This window comes from Sinocyclocheilus grahami, unplaced genomic scaffold (assembly GCF_001515645.1).
Source record: "Sinocyclocheilus grahami isolate Dianchi unplaced genomic scaffold, SAMN03320097.WGS_v1.1 scaffold545.1, whole genome shotgun sequence".
In the NCBI taxonomy this organism is placed as follows: Eukaryota; Metazoa; Chordata; class Actinopteri; order Cypriniformes; family Cyprinidae; genus Sinocyclocheilus; species Sinocyclocheilus grahami.
This window is the reverse complement of record NW_015505724.1, coordinates 70,833-78,959: the sequence shown is the minus strand read 5'-3', so window position 1 is coordinate 78,959 and position 8,127 is coordinate 70,833. Positions and strand designations below refer to the sequence as shown.

Below are 8,127 nucleotides of genomic sequence, written 5' to 3'. Positions count from 1 at the left end.
GAGATGACCAGCACAGAGACATCTTTAGGTCCACAGCTAAGAAACGATTGCCATGTTCCTATGGCATATAACGTCGAGAGTATTCCCTCTACACCGTGCTGAACACTCCATTTAATTTCCCTCAGATGAGCTTTTCTATTTTCTTCATTAAATGGTTGCTATAAAGTTGTTGTACTTTATCGCTGGTCATTGAGTTCTACCAGTAAGATCTGAATACTTATCCTGTAACATTTCTGTTAGCTTGACATTCCTGCGATAAGATTGCTGAGCAGTTTGAGACAGAGAGGTATGAGTTTCTTAGTTTGTTTCATTCTTGAAGTCCCTTCCTTGCCAGTGGAAATAACTGACCAAACTGAGGCAACACAGCACAGATGAAAAATGCAATAAATCATCAGCATAGTCATAAGGCATCAATCAATCATGCCTTGTCATTGTTTTCATAATCACCTCAGTAAAATTCCCACATGGCAATATTCACATGTCTATTCTTGATAACCTACATTTGATGAAATTAAAACATTTGAATTATGAATCTGCCTGTTTATTGTCACTTACTAGAGTTGTTGTATTGGGGGGGGTCAGCAAATTAAAATGTTTTCTTTCTTTTGAAAGGCAAGTGGCCAAAAGAATTCAAAGTGGCTTTACACTTTCCCCCAAGCATTCTGCTCAGTCAGCACCTGTGCCGGTATACATTGAAGATCAGGAGCAGATTGATGCAATCCACTCTCACCTGACTTCAATTCTGGACCGCACACCCACAGTGACCAGATCAAATTCATCATGGATGTACTTTTTACAGAGGTAGGTCTCATGTGTGTAATGAATTTAACTCATTTTATCTGTAAGGGAATTCATTATTATTATTTTAGCTCAGGTTTTGAGAGGAATCGAATCTGACGATTCGAAGTCAACCTGATTATTCAAATTTGCAAATTTGATAGTTTACACTTTATCAACTGTTCGTCCAGCGAGACGTTAACGTCTGTGTATATAACAATTTGTATTTTCCTATTTTCCCTGGCCAGAGGTTAATACATGCTTTTGATAAGTTATAAGCTACGAGCTAGTTAACTAAGATCTGGGCAGAGTTTTAACTTTAAAAATTTCACGACACAAGACAATACTTCTTTATAAATGAAACAAGAATTTATTGGCTATTCTAGATTACATTAAACTAAGCTAAAACAAACACATACACACAAAAGGTTCAGGAAAATGAGTAACGCAGATGACGCAGAGGCTTTGGCAGTTCTTCTGAGAGAGTTTAAGTTTGCAAGACTTTAGGCTTTCGAAGATCTCTGGCATTAACGAAGCTTCAACGGAGTGTTTGAGTTCTGGATGACCGATCGCTTGATGGTGCAGCTTGTGAGCGCAAGTTGGAGCATGATTAACACAAAGGCGAAAGGCGATTGAATCCGTTTTGCATTGGGTTTTTGATCCGCTGCATAAGTCCGTCCCCCAGATCGTTGTTCCAATCAGACATTACTTGCTAGGCTTAGCCTAATCAGCCACACCTGATTAGGCATGGGTCACATGTTTTTCCCGTGGGGAGTATTTCTGCAAGTTTTAATAACTTCTTATAAACCATATTATCACCAGAAAATTATGCCGGATACCAATTTTTCATTCACGCCAATGTTCGGCGAATAAAGCAAGCTTTCATTCAAACTCAAATATCAGGTAGTTTGCATACACATTTGTCAGAAATTTAACTCATTACTTCTTGATAAGGGAATTAATCATTAATTTTATTTCTAGCTCAGGTTTTGAAAGGACTCGGATCTGAAAATTCGAGGTCCACCTGATTAAAACTGATTTCAAATTTGATCGTTTACACTCTATCAGCTACTCGGCCAGCGAGACGTTAATGTCAGTGTATATTACCAATTTGAATATATGTATTTTCCCTGGCCACGGGCTAATACGTTCTTTGATAATTTGTAAGCTCTTAGAGAGGTAACGTGATCTTTGGAAAAGGTTTTGACTTTAAAGTTATATGACACCAGACAATGATTCTTTATAAATGAAACACAAATTTTATTGGCTATTCTAGATTACATCAAAACTAAGCTAAAATACACACACACACACACACACACACACACTCATATAACGTCGAGAGTATTCCCTCTACACCGTGCTGAACACTCCATTTAATTTCCCTCAGATGAGCTTTTCTATTTTCTTCATTAAATGGTTGCTATAAAGTTGTTGTACTTTATCGCTGGTCATTGAGTTCTACCAGTAAGATCTGAATACTTATCCTGTAACATTTCTGTTAGCTTGACATTCCTGCGATAAGATTGCTGAGCAGTTTGAGACAGAGAGGTATGAGTTTCTTAGTTTGTTTCATTCTTGAAGTCCCTTCCTTGCCAGTGGAAATAACTGACCAAACTGAGGCAACACAGCACAGATGAAAAATGCAATAAATCATCAGCATAGTCATAAGGCATCAATCAATCATGCCTTGTCATTGTTTTCATAATCACCTCAGTAAAATTCCCACATGGCAATATTCACATGTCTATTCTTGATAACCTACATTTGATGAAATTAAAACATTTGAATTATGAATCTGCCTGTTTATTGTCACTTACTAGAGTTGTTGTATTGGGGGGGGTCAGCAAATTAAAATGTTTTCTTTCTTTTGAAAGGCAAGTGGCCAAAAGAATTCAAAGTGGCTTTACACTTTCCCCCAAGCATTCTGCTCAGTCAGCACCTGTGCCGGTATACATTGAAGATCAGGAGCAGATTGATGCAATCCACTCTCACCTGACTTCAATTCTGGACCGCACACCCACAGTGACCAGATCAAATTCATCATGGATGTACTTTTTACAGAGGTAGGTCTCATGTGTGTAATGAATTTAACTCATTTTATCTGTAAGGGAATTCATTATTATTATTTTAGCTCAGGTTTTGAGAGGAATCGAATCTGACGATTCGAAGTCAACCTGATTAGAACTGATTTCAAATTTGATAGTTTACACTTTATCAACTGTTCGTCCAGCGAGACGTTAACGTCTGTATATATAACAATTTGAATATTTGTATTTTCCCTGGCCAGAGGTTAATACATGCTTTTGATAAGTTATAAGCTACGAGCTAGTTAACTAAGATCTGGGCAGAGTTTTAACTTTAAAAATTTCACGACACAAGACAATACTTCTTTATAAATGAAACAAGAATTTATTGGCTATTCTAGATTACATTAAACTAAGCTAAAACAAACACATACACACAAAAGGTTCAGGAAAATGAGTAACGCAGATGACGCAGAGGCTTTGGCAGTTCTTCTGAGAGAGTTTAAGTTTGCAAGACTTTAGGCTTTCGAAGATCTCTGGCATTAACGAAGCTTCAACGGAGTGTTTGAGTTCTGGATGACCGATCGCTTGATGGTGCAGCTTGTGAGCGCAAGTTGGAGCATGATTAACACAAAGGCGAAAGGCGATTGAATCCGTTTTGCATTGGGTTTTTGATCCGCTGCATAAGTCCGTCCCCCAGATCGTTGTTCCAATCAGACATTACTTGCTAGGCTTAGCCTAATCAGCCACACCTGATTAGGCATGGGTCACATGTTTTTCCCGTGGGGAGTATTTCTGCAAGTTTTAATAACTTCTTATAAACCATATTATCACCAGAAAATTATGCCGGATACCAATTTTTCATTCACGCCAATGTTCGGCGAATCTTTCATTCATTCATTCAAACTCAAATATCAGGTAGTTTGCATACACATTTGTCAGAAATTTAACTCATTACTTCTTGATTAATCATTAAATCATTAATTTTATTTCTAGCTCAGGTTTTGAAAGGACTCGGATCTGAAAATTCGAGGTCCACCTGATTAAAACTGATTTCAAATTTGATCGTTTACACTCTATCAGCTACTCGGCCAGCGAGACGTTAATGTCAGTGTATATTACCAATTTGAATATATGTATTTTCCCTGGCCACGGGCTAATACGTTCTTTGATAATTTGTAAGCTCTTAGAGAGGTAACGTGATCTTTGGAAAAGGTTTTGACTTTAAAGTTATATGACACCAGACAATGATTCTTTATAAATGAAACACAAATTTTATTGGCTATTCTAGATTACATCAAAACTAAGCTAAAATACACACACACACACACACACACACACACTAACACACATATACAGTTCAGAAGTGAGTTCTGAGAGAGAGTCTGCTTTAGCAAGACTTTGCGTTCTGCAGAGTTACGAAGCTTCAACTGAAGTGTTTGAGTTCTTAGATGGTTGATTGCCTGATGGTTCAGCTTGTGAGCACAAGTTAGAGTGCTCTCCACACGGCGACAAGGCCTTGCTCGAGAGAGCAAGTGGCGAAAGCCTGCGTTCGGGAGAGCAAGCAGCAAAAGCCTTCACTCGAGAGAGTAAACAGTGAGAAGCAATTGAATCTGTATTGCAGTGGGGTTTTGGCCTGTGGCACAAGTCCGTCCCACGGCACGCTCTTCCAGTCGACTTGATGCAAGGCGGGGCATGCATACCTTAACACGAAGCTTCACTTTTATTACATGCGGACACCATCTGGGTAATTTGGGACAATTGGATCAGGAACACTCGAGATGAGATGGGGATGCATTGTTTAGGGTTATCTAGTATTGGGTCATTTCGATTACTCTAGCTGTCAGAGGTTCGACGAAGCGGTATAGGCGTAATCTCAATTAGGCTTGTTGAGTTCTCAGGTTCAGGTTCTTGGTCGGTTTTATCACGTCGGAACATGTGTGGGATGCCGTTCATGCCCATGTTGAAAGACTCTTGGACGGCGTTCACTCGCATGTGGAAGAGGAAGGCAAGTGCCAGAGTCACAACATATCCTACAATAGTAGAAACGCAAAGTGCTGTGTCAGCGGCAGACCAAGACCGAATGATGGGCGCACCAGCGGGCGGAAGGCGAGCGATAGCTTCTAGAGTTGTATCAACAGGAGTCAAATCAATAAGTTGCATTCCTTCCTCCTTGATCCTTTCTTCCCATTCTGGATCGAGGACGAAGGAAGGCTGTTTGAAAAAGGGTGAGATTTCGAGTTCAGCCTGATACTCGTCGTCGGTAAGGTGGTACAATGCTAAATCGTCAATATGGAGGATCGAACCCTTAGGGACATTGATCCATAAAGTTTGGTTGGGCAGGATAATGCGCGTGGCAGTGTCGTGTCGATCGTAGGTGAGGGTAGCTGTACGCACTGGGGTGTCAACTAGCCATCGGTTTCAACGATTTACGACAAAAAAAAAATTTTGGGTGAAAGGAGTCAATCCTAGTTTCGGGAACTGTATTTAAATTTTGAGTTAAGGGAGTTCCCTGATGAGGGGACTAGAGGGGAAAGGAAATTGTAGTGAGAGAGAGAGAGAGAAAGAGGACATTTAAAAAAAAATTATATCTATATAGCTATAAAGGTAAACACAAAAAACAAAAAACAAAAGAGACACACGGACACCGAATGCGGTGAGACAGCAAACGAGTGTCACGGGTGGGGAGTACCTCCTCTCTACTAGAGGTGGGGCTCCTCAGTTTGTCTCAATGGAATGTGATTGTTTCATGTGTGACTCAATAGTGTAAGTGGTCCGTTTGAAGACCGAGATCCTACACATCCCCCTTTTGCGCGGTGATGTTCCCGGTGCGAACATCGGCGGGCACTGGAACAAGAGGCATAGAGAGAGAGAACAGGCACACACAGAATACAAACAACATCTCCATCACTAACTGAATCCTGGTGCAAGGCTTAGGTAATTTGGGACAGTTGGATCAGGAACACTTGAGATGAGATGGGGGTGCTTTGTTTAGGGTTATCTAGTATTGGGTCGTTTCGATTACTCTAGCTGTCAGAGGTTCGACAATGCAGTATAGGCGTAATCTCAGTTAGGCTTGTTGAGTTCTCAAGTTCAGGTTCTTGGTCAGTTTTATCACGTCGGAACATGTGCGGGACGCCGTGCGTGCCCATGTTGAAAGACTCTTGGATGGCGTTCACTCGCATGTGGAGGAGGAAGGCAAGTGCCAGTGTCACAACATATCCTACAATAGTAGAAACGCAAAGCGCTGTGTCAGCGGCAGACCAAGACCGAATGATTGGCGCGCCAGCGGGCGGTAGGCGAGAGATAGCTTCTAGAGTTGCATCAACAGGAGTCAAATCAATAAGTTGCATTCCTTCCTCCTTGATCCTTTCTTCCCATTCTGGATCGAGGACGAAGGAAGGCTGTTTGAAAAAGGGTGAGATTTCGAGTTCAGCCTGATACTCGTCGTCGGTAAGGTGGTACAATGCTAAATCGTCAATATGGAGGATCGAACCCTTAGGGACATTGATCCATAACGTTTGGTTGGGCAGGATAATGCGCGTGGCAGTGTCGTGTCGATCGTAGGTGAGGGTAGCTGTACGCACTGGGGTGTCAACTAGCCATCGGTTTCAACGATTTACGACAAAAAAAAAATTTTGGGTGAAAGGAGTCAATCCTAGTTTCGGGAACTGTATTTAAATTTTGAGTTAAGGGAGTTCCCTGATGAGGGGACTAGAGGGGAAAGGAAATTGTAGTGAGAGAGAGAGAGAGAAAGAGGACATTTAAAAAAATATATATATCTATATAGCTATAAAGGTAAACACAAAAAACAAAAAACAAAAGAGACACACGGACACCGAATGCGGTGAGACAGCAAACGAGTGTCACGGGTGGGGAGTACCTCCTCTCTACTAGAGGCTGGTCTTAGCAGTGCGGTGGAGGAGAGTATGTAGGGGTTGTGCCATTTGCCGTTGGGTTTCATGACTGGCCATATCAGAGCAGAGTATGTGCTGTTACAGGGCCGGATGTCCCCCTTTTCCAGCATGGAGTCAAAAATTTCTTGCACTGGTTCACATGACGCTATTGGAATCTTGTACTGTCGCACAAATGTGGGTGGTGTATTTGGGCTTGTCGGGATGCGCACACTGTGGATGTTGGTCAGTCCACAGTCGAGGGAGTCCTTTGCGAAGGAGTCCTTGTACTTGTAAAGAACCTCTTTGAGTCCTTGGCAATCTGCTTCCTTGTGCCTCATGCCCTCCGCCTCACTCATGATCTGTTGGATTTGTGTGGCGAACCCGGTGTAGGGTTCCTCCATGGTTGAGACATTTGAGGGGCTCTGTGCCTTGAGGGTCACCTGTGCATGTAGTTCTGTCGTGGGCTGTGTTGCGACAGCATAGACGGCGAGGTGAGTGTCGTCTGCGATTTCTGATCGGCAGACGCTTTCTCTGGGCACTGGCAGAATAGAAGTGATGGCAATGGTTCCATTGGGTCTTGTGAAGGTTACGGTGTCATCATATTCATCTGACAGTAGTTGGACTGGTATGTGGCCTATGACCGGTACCGTTAGCTCAAAGTCATGGAACGTCTGGTTGATGAGCCATCCCAGGTGACTGGCTTTGGGAATGTTGATGTCTTTGGCCATACAGTTGTTGAACAATACATACACAGCACGAGATGACATTTCAATGAGAGGTGTGGCTTCCAAGGTCAGTCCTAGCCTTAGGCAGGTCCTGGAAGGTTGGAAGAAGCCTAGCTTACTGTTGAGAGTTTGGCCAGGTCGAATGTTGAGGCGGACGCTGACACTTTTGTTGTAGGCAGGTATTGCAGCTTCCTGCTCACTGATCATGGTGCATGCGTCTGGCATTGTTTGACCAGATCGAAGGTTCTTGAGGTTGACTGCAGTGGTCAGTTGGCGTGACGGGGGAGCCCATATGACGTCGTTCACAATGTCCACACAGGTGTTGAGCCGGACCATGATGTCTGCTCCAATGCAGATGTCATGAGGTAGGTTGTGGACAACGAGGAAGTAGTGACTCAGGTGTCTGTTGTTCCATCGTATGTCCACAGCGCAGATGATCTTGGAGGTAGCCATGGTTGTCGACCAGGGACTGAGAGGGAAGCGGCTGTGTCTTGAGACATGTGGGAGGCTCTGCTGTCCTTGATTCAATGTTCTGAATAGCTTCAGGCTGATAGCTGAGTTCTCCGCCCACAGGGCTAATGCTGCATCGGACACTGATGTGTCATGGACATTTATGGCAGTCATGATTCGAAGGGAGCCTGAGTGTGAGTCAGGCGCCTGCAATGAGCAGAGGAAAGGGTCCAGGTTCTTGCTGCTTGGAGT

The 8,127-nt window shown here is 42.8% G+C and overlaps 1 long non-coding RNA gene across 1 annotated transcript in view; it reads left to right on the top strand.

Annotated features, from left to right (window-relative positions):
• The first annotated feature begins 2,776 nt into the window (after positions 1 to 2,776).
• Positions 2,777 to 8,127, top strand: part of LOC107555813 (uncharacterized) — a 17,697-nt gene continuing 12,346 nt past the window's right edge. The window contains exon 1 of the long non-coding RNA XR_001605202.1: positions 2,777 to 2,843. This is a non-coding gene — a long non-coding RNA (uncharacterized lncRNA). The remainder of the gene's footprint in view (positions 2,844 to 8,127) is intronic.